Here is a 20,371-nt window from a genome sequence, read left to right on the forward strand (position 1 = left end):
TTCAGTGTTCTCTTCCTCCACAGAACATAGTATATATTTGAAGCATCCCTTTTAACTATTTCCACCCTAGTTTGATTATAGAGACTATCTTTTGTAACTAAGGACAGGGATAGGGACTATGCATGTGATAGCATTGCTTCAGTTAGGCAAAAGGCATTTATTAGTCACTTGGGATGAGCCAGGCACTGTGATAAACTCAGAAGATACAAAAAAAAAGCACAACAAGAAACATTCCTTTGCCCTCAAGGCTTTTACATTCTAATTAGTGATGACAAGGTATAAAAAGGAGTTCATTAATGTAACAAGGGGAACAGCTTTGCAAAGAGATGTACCAGAGTGAAAAGGTTCTAGGTGCTGAAGGAAATTAAAGGATGAGAAAAGATCTGAGGCATGAGATCCAGATGAAAAAACTTTCCCTACCAATGTGGGTCAGCAGGCTCTCCATAATTTACAGTTTTAGAGAGGGTTCTAAGGTCCCAGAGTTAAAATGTGTAAGAGGTTAGAATTGGACTCATTTCCTCCTGACTTTGATGCCCAGTCTCAATTATTCTAGATATTAGACTCTTACAGATATTAGGTGCTTATTAAATATTTGTTGAATTAATTGGAATGATTTGTGAATAACTTTTTTTAATATTGGATTATAAGCTTCTTTAGGAAATGGACTGTATTTTACTTATTCTTGTGTGACAATCTGTACTTAGTTCAGTGCCTTATTCATAATAGTCATCTAGTATTTGTTGAATGAATCAATACATTCTATGTTAATAATTTTTAAAACTATTATGAATTATTTCCAAGTATTTGCATTAATTAATTAACTCTTAAAAAACCTAAAAGTCAAAATGTGTTGTTTTTGGCCTCATAAGTTCTGGGTTCAAATCCTAATTTTTTTAAATTTCTCCCTGTGATTTTGGGGCAAGTCTTAATCTCTACAATCTCATATACTATGAAGTAAGGGAGCTTTTCTCTTTTTCTCTTTTTGTAGTCTCAAACTCAAATAGAAATAGATCCCTGTGGGCTATACACTGACTTATAAAAAACACAAATTAATATTACCTATGCTGAATTATATTGTTACTTTTCTAAACATCCCCAATTACATTTTAATCTACAGAATAGATTGCTCTGAATTATAACATATAACATGTCTAAGCCTCCTTTCCAGCTATAGGGTCCTATGAGTTCTTCTATCATCCACTACTCCATGGCTCTAGATTCCAATCATATAAAACTCTTTTTAGAGTAATTATCAAAAGATGTTTTAGTAATGCCTCCCTTGAGTCTTTGGTATATGTGTGTTTTTAAATATGTATAGGTCTTTTTGTTTTCTTTTATTTATGTGTGAATTTATGTATGTATATATTGCATATAAAAATATTCAAATAAGTGTATATGTAAAGGATATGGTTGCATATACATATACTTATGTTCATACACATACACAAACACACATCATACACACATGTATATATATATATATATAGTCCCATGATTATTAAAGTAAAACTCCACAAAAACAAGATGACCTCTCAAGGTATCTGCAGTCTAATTATCCTTTGATTTTACATGCTTGTTCATGGAGTTGTTCAGTGATGAGTGCTAGTAGTCATCATTTTTAGATCTTGGGTTCTCTCAAGGTCAATGATATTACTGATAACACATCTACAGATAGGTCAGTGAGGAGGCAATGCATGAAATCCCAATATCTTTCTACAATCTTCAGAGCAATAAGATTAACAATTTATCTGAATAAGACACAGATGACGTGAAGTCTGAACTCACTGAACCCCATAAGCACCCTCAAATTGCCATCACTGCCCAGAACAAAAAGTCATAACTGAATTTTGACAAAGATAGTGTGCTTTCAGATGGGACCCAATTGGATAGGGAGATAACTAGATCCATTAAGAGAGTGTGTTCCCTGAAGGCTACATTGCAGTGTGAGCAGAGAGCACCAGAAGAAAAGTAAGATGGACAAATTCTGCTCTTTCATTATGCTATGTTATGGTATTAAGTGCCTTTATGTCACTGGTACATTCAGTTGTTAGATAAATTCTACCATTTTCCCCACATCTCTTACAAGACCTCCAGATTTTAACACTCAAAGAAAATGATAGGGAAAAAATACTAATAATGAAATGTGTTGTCCAGGACACATAGATCTTAAAAGAGATCAAATGCTAAAATATTTATAAAAAGCTCTTAGTACAGTGTCTGTCACAGAATAGAGATTATATAAATGCTTTTACTTGCCTTCTCTAGAGATATAATGTATATAGTGGTATGTTGAACTTGGACATAGAAAACCATGAGTTCACAATCTACCCTGAAAGTTATAAGTTATATGATAATAGACAGTTAACCATTCTGAGATTTTTTTGCTAATTAAAAGCAATAATAATAATAAATAATAATAAATAATATCTTCATTCTTGTTCAGCTATTTCAGTTGCATCTGACTCTTTGTAATGCTATTTGGGATTTTCTTGGCAAAGCTATTTGAGTGATTTTCCCTTTTCCTTCTCCAGCTCATTTTACAAATGAGGAAACTGAGACAAACAAGGTTAAGTGATTTCCTCAGAGTTACACAGCTAGTAAATGTCTGGAAGAGGAAAAAATAAGTATCTTCCTTATGCCAGACCTGACCCTTTATATACTGTACCTCCTAGTTACCCAAATATTACCTTTAATCTTTTACTAAAAGAAGATTCAAAAAAAGATGAATAATCACTGTACAGTGGCAAGAGTGTTTGCTGTGGAATCAAAAGATCAAGATTCAAGTCTTGTCTTTCATACTTACTATATGTGTGAGATCTTGGGCAAATCACAAACTCTCAGCTACAACTTCGTCATATAAACTCCAAAATGAATTGTGTAGAATAATCTGTGAAGTCCTTTTTATTCAAAATCTGTGAATTTATGAGCCCATAAATCTAAATAATCTACCCACTAAATTATTGTCAATTACTTTTCATTAAGCCAATGACCTACCAAAGTCAGTTTTAGATTTCTAAGCAATTATTACATGCCACCATGAGAAGAAATGGGTACTAAATAGCATATGCTTGGAATTTCCTAGGCAAAGTCAAGATGGTATCAAAAAGCTAGGAAACTTCTGATGCTTTTCTCAAAACAACTTTAAATGAGCCAGCTAAACAGATTGCAAATCAACAGAACCCACAAAAAAACAGAATGAAACAACTTTTTAACTCAAGATATCTTGAAGGAACTTTGGAAAAGGTCTTTTTTTAGGTAAAAGGGAAATGTAGTGCAGCAAAAGTGTCAGTACATCAGCCCAGCAGTGAGAGTCCCAAACCAAGATCAGAAGGCAAAGTTTGAATGCAGGAACACTGGTGCAACAGGTGGGGCCAGGTTGGACTATCCTAATACAGTGTATACCATAAACACCTGAGATGCCACTGTGGAAAGTCAGGACCCTAAGCACAAAAGGTTTGAAACTGTACAGTGTAGGCCCCATAAGCAGAGAGCAAATTTCAAAAAGCGTCAACTCCCCCCCCCACAAAAAAAAATGCTAAATGTAGAAGGATATTATTCTGATAAGTATTTCCTCAAAAGAAGAAAGCAGTAACAAAATGCTTGAATGTGAAGCCTCCAAAGGGTTAATGAAATCATCTCAAAGTTTTTAAAAAAAACCTCTTGGAAGAGTTCAAAAAGTATTTTAAAAAACCAATGAAGAAAGGAAGAAGAAAAGTGGAGAAAAGAAATGAGAGTCATGTAGGAGAACTATGAAAAATTGACTGAGAAAAATAACACTTTTAAAAGTGAAATTGGACAAATGAAAAAGAAAAGAAACTCATCAAAAAGTAAAATTGAGCTACTGAATAAGGAAAAACAAAAGCTAACTGAAGAAAATAAAACCCTAGAAATTAGAATTAGACAAAAGGAAACTAAGATTCTATGAGACATCAAGATCCCATTTTTTAAAAAAGCTGAAAAGAAAGAAGAAAATGTAAAGTCATTCTTTTTTTTCTTTTTTTTCTTTGTTTTTTTGCAAGGTAATGGGGTTAAGTGACTTGTCCAAGGTCACACAATTAGGTAATTAAGTGTCTGAGACCAAATTTGAACTCAATTTCTCCTGACCTGAGGGCTGGTGCTCTATCTACTGTGCCACCTGGTTGTCTCCAAAGTCATTCTAAGGAAAAATGACCAACTTGGAAAACTGGTCCAGGAGAGATACTCTATGAATTACTGGTCTACCTAAAGCCATGATTAGAAAAACAGACTGGACACTACCTTTTGAGAAATTATAATGAAATACTACCAATATACTAGAACAAGAAGTTAAAATTGTTCTTAATTGAATCCATTGCTCAGACCCGCCCCCCCAAAAATCACAAAAATAAAAAACTCCAAGAAATAGTGTAGCTAAATTTCAAATTTTGCTGCTAAAGGCAAAAAATACTGCAAACAGTCAAAAAAAGAAGTAATTTAAATAACAGGAAGCCACAGTCAGAATTATGCAGAAGTCATCAGATTTAACTTTAAAGGACCAGAGTACCTAGAATATGATATTCCTGGAGTCAAAGGACAAGCACAAATCAACTACTCTGAAAAATTCAGCATATAAAAGATATATTCTCTATGCTATAGAAGACTTTAAAACTTACCTAATAAAAAGATCAGAACTGAACAGACAATTTGAACTTGAAACATAAGACTCAATAGACAGATAAATGGAAAACAAAAAATGTTGGTGAATAAGACTAAATTGTCTATAACCCTATCTGGGAAGACAATACTTGTCACTCTTGAGAATTGTATTTTTCATATGATAGTTGAAAGGAGCATATTTAACCAGTGAGTCTGGATATAAATTAATAATCATGTGATGATACTTTAGCTCTTGCGAGTTATTTTCTATGGGGATAGTTGGAGGGAATGCTCTAGGACAGTGAGTAAATATTGATTATGATGTGATGATTCTTATGACTCTTGAGAAATTTATTTCTACTTCCAGGGTGGAGCCAAGATGGTAGAGTGAAGCTCACAAAGCTCCTAGAGCCTTTCCTTACCAAAAATAAACAAAGCCTCTGCACTGACATTAAAGATAGAGATACCATCAAGAAAAAGAGAAGATCCAAAGAAGTTTTCAATAGTAGACATTGTGGAGGATCTTCAGTGAAGGTCTGTCTCTTTATGGGGACAGAAAATAAAGTTAAGGGAGGCAGAAGAGCAGGAAAGCCAGCTGGAGGCTTTAAGCCACAATGCAGTCCAGGTCCTGACAGCTTGACAATGGCATAGGTCATGGCTAGCCAGCAGGGAGAGTCACAACTCCAAAGACTGAAGCCTGGGAATTCCGAGGCAAAAGGTGGGAACAAATCACTGCATAGGCAGAACCTGGACATAAAGGAGGAAATAAATAAATCTCTGCAAAGGCAAGGTCTAGACTGCATGGGCAACATTTTGACCAACTACAAGCTGGGGATCAGACCCCAGTCTCTGCATAAAAAGTTGGATCTATATGTCCTAAACCCCAATCTAAAAGAGCACTCACTATAGAAAACTACTTTACAGATGAGGCTGATAATGATGCTATGTCTGAAGAAGAAATTAGTGAAAAATACCTCACAGGGGAAGTCTCAAAAGAGTCTATGAATTTGGGGCAGCTAGGTGGTGCAGTGGATGGAGCACCGGCCCTAGGGTCAGGAGGACTTGGGTTCAAATCCAACCTCAGACACTTGATAATTACCTAGCTGTATGAACTTAGGCAAGTCACTTAACCCCATTGTCTTGCAAAAACCAAAAAGAAAAAAGAAAGAGTCTATGAATTGGATTCAAATCCAAAAGCTCATAGAAGTGTTTTAAAAAGAATTTAAAACTGAAGAAAATAGGAAGAAAAAAATGAAAAAAAAATAAATGAGAATCTCCTTTAAGAATAAAAATAGCCAATCGATAAAGGAAAACAAAAGTTAATTGAAGAAAATAAACCCTCCCCCAACATTAGAATTGAACAAATAGAAACCAAAGAATCTATGAGACTACAAGTCTATCAAACTAAATAAGAAGTCTTATAAAAATTGAATAAAATATGAAATATCTTTTAGGAAAAACAAACAATTTGGAAAATAGATCCAGGAGAGATAATTAACAAATCATCTGACTACTAGAAAATCTAGATTAAAAAAAAGGAACCTGGAAAACATCATGTAGGAAATTATCAGGGAAAACTCTCCAAATCTTCTAGAACAAGAAGACAATATAACAAATGAAAGAATATACAGAACACCTCAAGAAAGAGACCCCCCAAGATATAAAAACTCCAAAGACTGTGATAGTCAAATTCCAGGATGCTTAAATAAAGGAGAAAATACATCAAGCAGCAAAAAGGAAACAATTTAAATATAAATGAAACACAATCAGACTCACATAAGACTTATGAACCTCAACACTGAAAGACCAGAGGGCCTGTAATACCATATATCTGAAGGCAAAGGACCTGGGATTGCAACCAAGAATTTACTACCCCGAAAAATTCATCATATACTGTCAGGGGAAAAGATAGATGGTCAATGAAATAGAAGACTTCCATAATTTCCTGACACAAAGACCAGAACTGAACAGAGTATTCAATTTCCAAATACTTGATTGAAGAGATGCATAAAAAGGTTAATGAAAACAGGAAGGAAAAAACAAAACAAAATAAATGTTAGCCAAGACCATCAAATTATATAAAATCCTAAAAGGGAAGCTATAACACTTGAAACTTGAGAATTATACTGTTCTTAGGATAATTAAAGGGTCAAATATAATTGAAGAGATTGAACTTAGAGGATATGGGTATAGATGGGTCTTGTCTCATTGAAGAGGTCCAAGATAACATCCCTATGTTTGAGACAAAAAGCCCTGATGAAAAGAAGGGGTGTTTAATTCTAAACTTAAGTGTCTCAGTTTCCTTTGACCTACTTTAAATCTGCTGTGCTCACAAAGCTTAGCACTTTCTCTGATGAGGGCATCATAAACTGGGCAGTCCTGAGTCAGTGTCTGGCATAACTTATAATCAATTGTAAAGTTCTTAAATGAGACCTTCAGAAAGTCCTAGTACTTAGAGTATGTAGTCAATTAAATCAGGATTGGAATTAATCCATACTTTACTTAATAAAGGGTTAAGTACTCCGGGTGGGGAGGAAGGGAGTAAGCATGAGAGAAAATATGCTGGGGGGGAACAAATAGTTCATGAAATGATTTGACTTTTGATGATACTTTTGGTTTTTGAGGATTGTGTGAGCTTGGAGGGTACTTGAAAAGGGGATAAGGCAAAAATGATTATAATTTGATGCAATACAAGACTCTTTAAAAGTGTACTTCTAATGAGACAAAAGAGGGGAGGGTCTTAATGACTTTGAGGCAATGCTGCTTATCAAATAATCAAGCAATCAAACAATGAATCTGTGATGGAATTTTGATATCACTTTGAGCTTACCAAGCAATAAATTAATCAAGCCATGATTGATGGTACCTGATTGATAATACTTGAGTGATAAATAACAACAGGTGAAGAGGCACAAAATTTATAATTTTAGAAGGGAAGAAGAGAGGGTGTGAACATTGAGTAAATTCCATTCAATAGATTTAACACAGAGAGAGAATAAGATACATTCCCACTTTGTATTTAAAAATCTATCCTAAACTACAGGGAAGTGTTCAGGAAGGGAAAGATGAGGGAAGAAGGGACTGTTAAAAGGGAAAGTGAAGGTATAAGTGAAAATAAACTGAAAGCTAAATTTTAAAAGAAAAGTTAAAAGGGAAAAGGAGTAAAACTTTGGAAAGGATGAGTAAGAGGAGAAGAAAAAGAAAAATATAACTGGGGAAAAGATAGCATGGAGGGAAATAAAGACTTAGTAGAAATGACTATAAATGGGAATGGGATGAACTGTCCCATAAAACAGAAATGGATAGCAGAATAGATTAAAAACCAGAATCCTACAATATATTGTTTACAAGAAACCCATTTGAAGAAGAGAGATACATACAGGGTAATGGTAAAAGGATGGAGCAAAATATATTATGCTTCAGCTGAAGTAAAAAAAAAAAAAAAGAAGGGATAGTGACCCTCATGTCAGAGAAACCAAAGCAAAAACAGATATCATTAAAATGGTAAAGATGGAAACTACATCTTCTTAAAGGGCACCATTGGTAATGAAACTATATCATTACTAAACATGTATGCACCTAGTAGTAGCATCCAAATTCCTAGAGGAAAAGCTGAATAAATTACAAGGAAACATATTCAGCAAAACTTTAATAATGGGGGGGGGGGCAGTTACATGGTGCAGTGGATAGAACACTGGCCCTGGAGTCAAGAGGACCTAGTTCAAATCTGGTGTAAGACTATAATATTCTAGTTGTGTAATCTTGGGCAAGTCACTTAACCCCATTGCCTTGCCATAACTAAACATTTAAAAAACATACTTTAATAATGGGGGACCTTGAGAGCAACATGGAGCTATGCCCAAAGAGCAATAAAATTGTTCATTCCCTTTAACCCAGCAATTACAATTCTAGGTCTATATCCAGAAAAAAGTCGTAAAAAATGGGAAAATCCCACATGTTCCAAAATATTCATAGCAGCTCTGACAAATAATTGGAAATTGATACCCATCCAATCATTGGGAAATGGTTAAACAAATTATGGTATATAAATGTTATGGATTGCTCTATAAGGAGCCATAAATGATTGGACTCTAGAGAAGCATGGAATGAATTATCAGATCTAATTGCTGGATAATAGGAAGAGAACCAAGAGAACAATGTATATATCAACAAAACATTGTGAGATAATCAACCTTGTTGAATGCAGCTTTCCTCATCAGTTCAGAGAGCTAGGACAACCCTATTAGACCAGCTATGAACAATGCTATCCCCATTCAGTGGAAGAAAAACAAAATAAAACAAAACAAAGCAACCAACAAAGCCTTCATAATCTTATGAACACTACATTCACTTTTTTTGTTTGTTTTGGGGTTAAGTGGCTTGCCCAAAGCCACACAGCTAGGTAATTATTAAGTATCTGAGGCTGGATTTGAACTCAGGTACTCCTGACTCCAGGGCCTATGTTCTATCCACTGTGAAACCTAGCCACCCCTGTACATTCACTTTTTAAAAAATTTATCTTATGCATTTCCTTCCCTTAATCCTAATTCCTCATACTGAAAATGACTAATCTGTAATCATGTTTAACACAAATGGATGTATAATATTAACCTGACTGCTCCTTGCTGAGGGGAGAAGGATGGGAAGGGAGGGTGAAAGGAAATTTTGTAACTTAAAAATATACATATGCATGTGCATGAATGTTGAAAAATTTGCACAACATATATTTGGAAAAATAAAACATCAATTAAAAAAAGTTGTATTTCTAATGGGACAATTGAGGGAAATGTACTTAAAGCAAGGGTATGTATGAAGTGACTGATTTGATGATGTTTATTTCGATTAGAATTGTACCTTTAGGGGGCGCATAGTGGATAAAGCACCTGCCCTGGAGTTAGGAGTACCTGAGTTCAAATCCGGTCTCACACACTGAATAATTACCTAGCTGTGTGGCCTTGCACAAGCCATTTAACCCCGTTTGCCTTACAAAAAAAAAAAAAACCCTAAAAAAAAAAAGAATTGTACTTCTATCTGGAAAGTTCAAAGACATTTACTTTGATAGAGGGTGTGGGAACAAGATAAGTATAAAACAACTAAGACAATGATTAAAAGATTGTACTGGAAGAAGAAGGTGAAGACAATTGAGGTTAAAAAACACCACATGTAAGGGACTGTTGTATGTGGGAGTATTGTAAACTTTCATTACCTGGTGTCCTTGAGCACCAGAACCTTATTTTACTGGTTGATTGCCACATAGAGTGCCATGGGAATGGAAGTAGACTAGGGACTAGGGAGGATATTTAAGCATTTGTATTCTAGTAAATAAATGGAGATCTTGGAGATCTTGGAAAACTTTCTATCCTTCTCTCCTGCCCCTTCAACTTTCACCTGGGTAAGGACAAGCTAGCTGGCAGGAACATAACACTTCCTGAGCAGCTAGTCTAACAGGAACTTAATAACCACATGAAGAGGACTATAAGAGTATAGGCAAAGAAGATAGGTTGTGAAATCTAAGTAAATCTTATTCTCAGCAGATTTTGGCTCAAAAGGAGAATAACATTTATTCCCAATTGACTCTAAAAATTTGTCCTACCTTCAGAGAGGTGGGTGAGGAAAGGGGAAATAAAGGGGATGGAGGGAATGATAAAATGGAGGGTAAAAGTAAAAAATGAAAGAAAAAGTGAAAGTGAAAGTGAAAAGAGAAGAAAAAGGAAAGGGGATGATATTGGGATGTAGTTAGAGGGAGGCAGTAGCAAGAAATAAAACATTGGTGAGGAGGGATAAAGGGAAAGGAAAGAGAAAAGTCTAAAGAGGAGAAAGATTGGTTGGAGGGAAATGCAGATCAATAATCATTATTGTTAATGTGAATGCCATGGACATTCTCATAAAACAGGCAAATAGCAGAATAAATTAAAAACAAGAATCCTAGAACATTTTTTTTTTGCAAGGCAATGGGGTTCAGTGATTGCTCAAGGTAACACAGCTTGGTGATTATTAAGTGTCTGAGACTGAATTTGAACTCAGGTCCTCCTGATTCCAGGACCAGTGCTCTATTCTCTGTGCCACCTAACTGCCCCCAATATGCTGCTTATTAAAAAAAATTGAAGCAGAGATATATGGACATGGTAAAGGTAAAATGCTAGAAAGAATATATTTCAACTGAAGGGAAAAAAGGCTAGCAATCCTGATCTCAGACAAAATAAAAGCAAAAATAGTTCTAATTAAGGGATAAAGAAGGAATCTTCATCTTCCTAAAAGGTGCCATAGGCTATGAAGTAATATTAATTTTAAACATATATGCAACAAGTTGTGTTGCATCCAAATTCCTAAAGGAGAAGCTGAATGAGTTAAGGAAGACATAACCAGCAAAAGTGAATTAGTGTGGTACATCTCAGAATTAGATAAATCTAACTAAAAAAGTAAACAAGGATGTTAAGAAGGTGAATAGAAAAGTTAGAAATGTTAGATTCCAGAGATAGTTGAATGAGAATAGAAAATAATAGAACTAAGAAATCTGACAATATAAATGAAATGGATAAATATTTACAAAAATATAAATTCCCAGGTTAACAGAAGAGAAAAAATAAAATACTTAGGTAATTCCATTTCAGAAAAATAAATTGAATAGACCATCAATAAGATCCCTAAGAAAAAATCTCCAGGCCAATTGAAATTAAAAGTGAATTCTACCAAACATTTAAAGAACAAATAATATCAATTCTATATATATATTATTCAAAAAAAATAGGTGAAGTAGTTCTGCCAACTTACTTCCATGACACCAACATGGTGCTGATATCTAAAACAGAAAGAGTCAAAACAGACAAAGAAAATTATTGACCCATCTCCCTAATGAATATTAATGCAAAAGTTTTACATAAAATTTTAGCAAAGATTACAAGTTATGCTAATTATGAACTAGATTACAACTAATTATTACTAATTATGAACAAGTAGGATTTATACCAGAAAAGCAGGGATGACTCAAAATTAGGAAAACAATCAACATAATTGACCACAGCAATAACAAAATTTTAAAAAATCATATGACTATCTCAACAGATACTGAAAAGGCCTGTGACAAATACAGCATCTGACCCTATTAAAAAATAAGAGAGAGTATAGGAATAGAGTTTTCCTTAAAATGATAAGTAGTATCTATCTAAAATCATCAACAAGCATTATATGTAATGGAGATAAACTGGAAGCATTTTCCATAAATATGCAATGAAACAAGGATGTCCATTATTACCACTTGGAATTTGGAATGGAAGACAATAAGAGAAGGAAAAAATTGAAGAAAGTAAGATAGGCAATGAGGAAACAAAATTCCCACTCTTTTCTTTTTTTATTTATTTTTATCCATATGCGCATGTATATTAAGTTACAAAATTTCCTTCCACCCTTCTTTCCTACCCCCACTCCCCTCAGCTGCAAACAGTCATATTAGCATTGAGAATAGCATTGTACACAAATATTTTTGATAAATATGTTTATAGATTAGTTATTTTCAGTATGATGAATTAGGATTAAGGGAAAGAGATACATAAGAAAGAATTTTTATAATTCTGAAGGGTTCAGATTTTTTTGGTAGTTATGTGTTGTGTGAATGTGTGCATGTGTGTGTGTGTGTGTGTGTGTGTGTGTGTGTGTGTGTGTGTATGTGTGTGTTTTGTTTTGTTTTTATTCCTCTGGATGGGGATAATATATTCCAAAGCCAGTCTAATACAGTTGTCCTAGTTCACCGAAATGCTGAGAGGAGCTGCTTCCACCAAGGTTGTTCATCTCACAATGTCATTTTAATGTGTATAATTGTTCTCTTGGTTCTACTCTCTTCACTAAGCAGCAGATCCCATAAGTCATTCCACGCTTCTCTAGAGTCTGACCATTTATGGGTTTCTTATAGAACAATAGTATGCCATAGTATTCATGTACCATAAGTTGTTTAGCCATTCCCCAGTTGATGGGCATCCCCTGAATTTCCAATTCTTTGCCACTACAAAAAGAGCAGCTGTGAATATTTTGGAACATGTAGGATTTTTTCCTTTTTTTCATAATTTCTTCTAGATACAGACCTAGAATTGGAATTGCTAGGTCAAAGGGTATGAACAGGTTTTTGTTAGGGGGGGTTTGCTCTTTGGGCATAGTTCCATATTGCTCTCCAGAAAGGATGGATCCATTCACAACTCTACCAGCAATGCATCAATGTCCCAATCCTCCCACAATCTCTCCAACATTGATCATTTTCCCTTTTTTCATCTTGGCCAATTTGATAGATGTGAGGTGATAACTCAGTCTTGTTTTAATTTGTATTTCTCTAATCAATAATGATTTGGGGCATTTTTTCATTTGATTATTCTTTATTTGAAAGTTCTCTATTCATATCTTTGATCATTTATCAATTGAGGAATGACTTGTAACCCTATAAATTTGATCCAATTCTCTATGTATTTTAGAAATGAGATCCTTATCAGAAATCCTAGTTATTTCCCAGCTTTTAGCTTTCCTTTAATTTTGGCATCATTGATTTTACTAGTATAAAACTTTTTAATTTAATACAGTCAAAATCATTCATTTTGCAGTTTATAATCCCCCTTTCCATAGATTTGATAGATGGAGTAACTCTTACTCTTTTCGAATGATATGAGGGAATATTTAGAGAACCTTAGAAAATCAGCTAAAATCTACTTGAATTAGCACATTACCAAAAGAGTACTATATAAAATAAACTCATATAATAATCAGCATTTCTATATATTATCAACAAAGTCAAACAGTAAGAGATAGAAAGAGAACCTCCATTTAAGGTAACTGTAAACAACATAAAATACTCAGGAATCTACCTCCCAAGATAAACCTACATACTATATGAACACAATGAAAAGCATTTTTCAAATAAATAAAATCAGAGCTAAACAATTGGAAAAATATCAATTGCTCATGGTAAAACCAAACTAATATAATAAAAATGATAATTCTACCTAAATTAATATATTTATTCAGTGCCATAAAAACTACCAAAAATTATTTCACAGAGCTAGAAAAAAATAGTAACAAAATTCATCTGGAGGAACAAAAGGTTGATAATATCAAGGGAATTAATGAAAAAAAATACAAAGGAAGGTAGCCTAGCTGTAACAGATCTAAAATTATATCATAAAAAGACAATCATCCAGCTGTCTGGTACTGATCAAAAAAATAGAAAAGTGTTTCAATGGGATAAATTAGGTACAAAAGAAACAGTAATAAATGACTGCAGTAATCAACTCTTTGACAAACCCAAAGACTCTAACTTCTGTGATAAGAATTCACTATTTGACAGACACTGCTGAGAAAACTGGAAATAGAAAATAGTATATATAAAAAACTAAGACAATAATTCACACCTTATGCCAAGATAAGGTCAAAATGAGTATAGGATTTAAATATAAAATGGTGATATCAGAAACCAAATAGGAGGGGAGTATTCTATCTGTCAGGTCTATGGAACAGAGGAGTTTATGACCAAGAAAAGTGAGAATGTAATTTATTACAAAATGGAGAATTTCGATTACATTTAAATTAAAAAAGGTTTTGCACAAATAAAACCATCATAACCAAGATTATAAGGAAAACTTGGAAACAATTTTCACAGTTAGTTTTTTCTTTCTTTTTTTTTTAGGATTTTGCAAGGCAAATGGGGTTAAGTGACTTGCCCAAGACCACACAGCTAGGTAATTATTAAGTGCCTGAGGCTGGATTTGAACTCAGGTATTCCTGACTCCAGGGCCAGTGATCTATCCACCTAGCCTTCCCTCACAGTTAGTTTATAATAAAGGACTCATTTCTATAATATACTGAGAACTGAGTTAACCATATAAGAATTCAAGTCATTCTTCAATTGACAAATGGTCAAAGATTATGAATAGAAATTTTTCAGATGAAGAAATTAAATCAAATTATCTAGAACAATATGAAAAAATTGTTCCAAATCATTATTGATTAAAGAAATGCAAATTAAAACAATTCTGAGGTAACAGATTGACTTAAATGATAAAAAGGGAAATTTTTCACTGTTGAAGAGGATGAGAGAAAACAGTGATACTAATGAATTGTTAGTGGAGTTGTGAACTTTGAATATTCTGGAGAGCAATTTGAAACTATGCCCAAAGAGCAATAAAACTTTGCATAGCCTTTGATCCAATAATCACACCATTAGGGGTGTGTGTGTGTGTGTGTGTGTGTGTGTGTGTGTGTGTATCCCACAAAAAGCATTATGGGGAATGTACAAAATTATTTATAGCATTTTTATAGTGGTAAAGATTTGGAAAATGAGGGTATGCCCATCAGTTTGGGAATGGCTAAACAAGTTCTGTTATAATAAAGTTATGGAGTTTTATTGTTCTCTGAGAAATCACAAGTGGCTAAACTTCAGAAGAACTTGGAAGAACCAGGAGAACATTGGACGCATTAACAGCAATATCGTGAGATGATCAGCTAGTATGGATGCAGTTCCTTCCAGCAGTTCAGTAAACAAGGACAATCCTGAGAGATCTATTATGGAAAATACAATCCATATCCACAGAAAAAAAAAATACAGTGCAAAAGCATGATATATTCTCTTTTTAAAACTTCTTTTAAGTTTTTTTTCTCTTGTGGTTTTTCTTTCCCTTTAATTCTAATTATTCTTTCATGACTAGTATGAAGCATGAATAATATAGAAATATGTTAAACATGATTGCACATGTGCAATCTATTTTACGTTGTTCACTGCTATGGGGGAAGGGAGCGAAGGGAAGTTGATAGAAAAATATGAAATTCAAGAATGTGCAAAGAAGAAAATTATCTATGTACATAATTGGAAAATTAAATTAAAATAAATAGCATATGATTAAAGAAAAAGAAAATTAATATTATCTATGGCATATCCTAAAAATAGCACCTCAGTTATAATCTTTGAAAAATCCTTCCAGGTAGATTGTATTATGGATAGAACACTGGATTTGGGGTACATCCAAATCCTACCTCAAACATTTAATAGCTGGGTGAACTTGGTTCCAAGATGCAATCTTGATTTCCTAATTAAATAGAGATAATAATGGTACCTATGAAGAAGGGTTATCTTGAGTATCAAATGACATAGTATATCTAGAATGCTTTTCAAATCTTAGAGATGTGTATAAATGCTATTATTGCTATCATCATCTCATTATTATTCCTTTTCTGATTCCCTTAGCAGCAAATATTTTCCCAATAAAATAATGTTATATTTTAATATATTGGGCATATACTTCTTTTGTGAGTAATTATATGTGTATACATTGCTTCGTAGGGCAGTTTGGTGGTGCAGTGGATAAAGCACTGGTCTTGGAGTTGGGAGGACAGACATTCCAATTCAGCCTCAGATGCTTGAAAAGTAGCTGTGTGACTTAGGGCAAGTCACTTAGCCCTGATTACCTTTCATTCAGGGCCATCTCCAGTCATCCTAATTCATTTCTGACTACTGGATTCAGATGGTTCTGGAGGAGAAAGTGAGGCTGGTGACATAGCATATCACCCCTTCACTCAAATTCAAGTCACATACTTGTTATAGCATCACCTCCCTTTGTCTTGGTCCTCTTAGAGAATGAAGGACAAAAACATTATCATTGCTTTGAATTAAAGCATTTGAATATATAAGTTGTGTTAAAATATTTAAGTTTTTAAGGGAAACATTTGTTTTATCTTTGACTTTAAATGATTCATAGTATACTTAAACATGATTGTACACATATCAAATTGCTTTACTTCTCAAGGAGGCATGGGAGGAAGGGAAGAAGAGAATTTGGAATTTGAAGTTTTAAAAAACATTAAAATGTTTTTATATATAATTGAGAAAATTAATACTGAATTAAAAGAATCTAACTTGCAAAAAATACACACACATTTAATTCTAGATAACTCAAGCAATAATACACTTGCAATGAATTTTTGCAAGTTAATGGGGTTAAATGACTTACCCAAGGTCATACAGCTAGGTAATTATTAAGGGTCGAGGTTGGATTTGAACTCATGACCTCCTGACTTCAGGGATGGGGTTCTATCCACTGCACCATCTAGTTGTCCCACATATGTACTTCCAATTAAGAGAAGAAACTTACAATGTTAAGGTGAAGAAGGAACATACTCCAGCTATAGAGGGTAGAGAGGACAAAGGAAAGAATATAGAAAATAAACCATTTGGCCTGGAGAAATAGTAGCAGCTTTCATTTTAGGTCCCTAACAATTCCAAGGTTTGAGTAAAGTCATCAGGGATGTTGTCAAGACTAGGGCTAATGAATTTTTGATCCAGATAAATCACTGTCATATCCCCTTTGGCAACTTGACAGCATGGTTCAGCTTATCAAACTACCTCCTAGGGAACTGAAGGATTCAAAAACGTTTTCTATTTTCGGTGTTAAGGCTCTATCTGTTTACCATCTCCATCCTCTAAAACTTTAAGTTTGAACAAACCATGTCCTAGAGGTTAGTCTCAAATAACAGCAGTGAAATCTGCTTTCTTACTTCTATGTTCTATAGAGAAGAGGCTGGTTTGATATAATCAAAGCCTGTTGCTTTGCTCAGTTCAGCTGTCTTCCCTTTCTTGCTATGCTGACAAACTCCAAATCAATCTATTTAAGAAATCATTTAAGTATTCAATTCAAGTACTCTTGCCCACAAGGAACTTATATTCTTTTACACAAAGCAATGTGTAAACATATAATTATTTACAAAAGAAATATATATTGCTCTCCTCCTCCTCATCCTCACAGCACCACAATCTTCCTCCTCCTCTTCTACTGTTCTCTCTCTCTCTCTCTCTCTCTCTCTCTCTCTCTCTCTCTCTCTCTCTCTCTCTCTCTCTCTCTCTCCAACTCCCCCAATACTTTGGAACACACCATCCTAGTGCCTCTTTTGTGAAACAGGGGCTGGGGAGACTCCCAGATTCGCCATGACAGACAAATTCGAAAGAAGCAGACAAGACTGAAAACATTGACCACATTAATTTGAAGGTGGCAGGACAGGTTGGTTCATGGTGCAATTTAAGATTAGGAGGCACACACCACTAAGTAAACTAAATGAGAGCCTACTGTGAACCACCTGGTTTGTCAATAAGGCAGATCAGATTCCGATTTGATGGGCAACCAATCAGTGAAATAGACACACCTGCACAGCTGGAAATGGAGGCTGAAGATACAACTGGTGTATTCCGCATCAGAGAGGAGGTGTTTACTAAAAAAAGAACCTGAAACTCTACTGCAGAACTGTGCTCCCAAGGAAAACAATCCATTCACAATTAGAAAACCAAGATTTGGTTCATACACCTCCTAATATAGTTTTTTTTTACTCTTCTTTGATTCCAGTTCCCCATTCCTTTATTGTACATAAAGTAGCTGGTGTGTGTACACAGGCATAATGATTTTTTTAATTAAATGTTTTGATCAACATTAAATGGAGATGGGGAGGGAAAAAACAAACTAGTTCTGTGAAAAAATATTCCTTTTCTCCATTAGTGTCATGCTCATTCAACTTTTATCTTTATATTCCAGTAAGTTATTTTGCTCTCACTGTTTAACAACACACACACATGCGCACCCACACCCCTGCATACCTTATTTGATTGGATAACTTCCATGTTTTTCTTTTCCCATTGTATAACCAAGGATGATTTCACAACTTTTTTGTACATAGTTGTTACATGTAGGACAGTCTCAGTCTCTCAGTAGGGATAAATGACTATAAAGAAATTGATCCTAGATAGTTTTCCCTTCCAAGTCAAACATCTTCTTGTTTAAAATTTTTAAAAAGAAATATATGTTGCCAATCAATTGGAGAGTGGCTAAACAAGTTATGGTACATGTATACTATAGAATATTATTGATCTATAAGAAGTCATATATGGTCAGACTCTAGAGAAGCAAGTAATGCCTTAAAGGATCTGATGCTGAGCAAAGGGAGTCGAACCAAGAGAACAATGTACACATGAACAACAACATAGTGAGATGATCGACTTTGATGCGAACAGCTCCTCTCAGCAGTTCAGAGATCTAGGACAAGCATATTAAACCAATTATGGACAATGGTATCCCCATTCAGAGGAAGAAAAACAAACCAAAAAAAAAAAATACAACCCTTTAGAATCTGATGAACACTTTGTAAAAATTATCTTGTATGCATCTTTTCCCCTTAATCTTAATTCCTCATATCAAAAATGACTAATCTGTAAACATGTTTATCAAAAATATGTATATGCAGTGCTAAACCAACTGCCTGCCAAGGGGAGGTGGGGTAGGAAGGGAGGGTGGAAGAAAATTTTGCAACTTAAAAAAATGCATGTGTATATAGATGAAAGAAATAAGAAGAAGGAAGGAAGGAAGGAAGGAAGGAAGGAAGGAAGGAAGGAAGGAAGGAAGGAAGGAAGGAAGGAAGGAAGGAAGGAAGGAAGGAAGGAAGGAAGGAAGGAAGGAAGGAAGGAAGGAAGGAAAGAGAGAGAAAGAAAGAAAGAAAGAGAAAAAAGAGAAATATATATGCACAATATATTCAGAAAAGGAATAATAATGGTGAGAGGATGAAGGAGATGATGTTGATAAATGTCATAGTGTTTATATACCTCTTCAAGATATGAATTCAAGATATATTCAATTATGTCTTGGATGCAAAGAGAAACTTGAAGAAGGTAGAAATTCCATGGATAGAACAGAAACTCAAGAATTGATTTAATGAGAATCATCAGCAGGATTTCTGAGAGACTTTGTAAAATCTTATCAACATGACCAGTAAAAGTTTGGGGTGTTTTGCTTTTGGTTCTGAAGAGAAACAGAGGGAGATGCCCTTCAGGATACTTAGAAATTCGGTTTTGCATTAGCTACCTGGTTTCAACTCCATAGAAAAACCAAATCTCTTTTATGTTGTAAGCATATTAATTCAGTTTTTGATATTCAACACCCTCTCATCTCACTCAGTTGTCTCTTCCCTCAGATTGGATTACTGAGGGGTAAAGCAATACATTCCTACCAAAAGCTTACTGGTTTAGATCTTTCAGATAATTCTTCATTTTCTATCAGCTACCCTGCTTCATTTTAGCTCCTTGGAACTTCATGCATTCTTGGGAATGTGTGGTGCATTAGTGTAGAGTTTTCCCACGCCCCTGTAACACTGATTATTTTCCTTTTTTTGTCTTTTTAGCCCATCTGATTGATTTGAGATGGTACCACAGCATTATTTTAATTTGTATTTCACTAATCAGTAATGATTTAGAACATTTTCCATATGATCAAAATAGCTTTAATTTCTTCATCTGAAAACTGCCTATATCCTTTGACCATTTATCAATTGGAGAATGATCTGTATTCTCATAAATTTGACTAAGTTCTCTATAGATATTAGAAATGAGTCCTTTATCAGAAACACTGTGAAAATTGTTTCCCAGGTTTCTGATTTCCTTCTAATCTAATCTAATCTGGTTTTGTTTTGTTTTTGTTTTGGGGGGGGATGTTTGCTTGGGGCTTTTTTTTTTTACTGGTTTTGTTTATAAAATCCTTTTCTATTTAATGTAAGTTTTGGAATGAAGTCCCATCATTGTCACTGTCTTGAATTACATTAAAGATTTTTTTTATGCTTTATTATTTGATGCACTCATTCTTTAAAATTAGGTTATTTAGTTTCCAAATAATTTTAACTTATCTTTCTAAGACCTCTTATGACATGTAATTTTTTACTGCATCATGATCTAAAAATGATGCATTTAATATTTCTGCAC

This window comes from Macrotis lagotis, chromosome X (genome assembly GCF_037893015.1).
Source record: "Macrotis lagotis isolate mMagLag1 chromosome X, bilby.v1.9.chrom.fasta, whole genome shotgun sequence".
Taxonomy (NCBI): domain Eukaryota; kingdom Metazoa; phylum Chordata; class Mammalia; order Peramelemorphia; family Peramelidae; genus Macrotis; species Macrotis lagotis.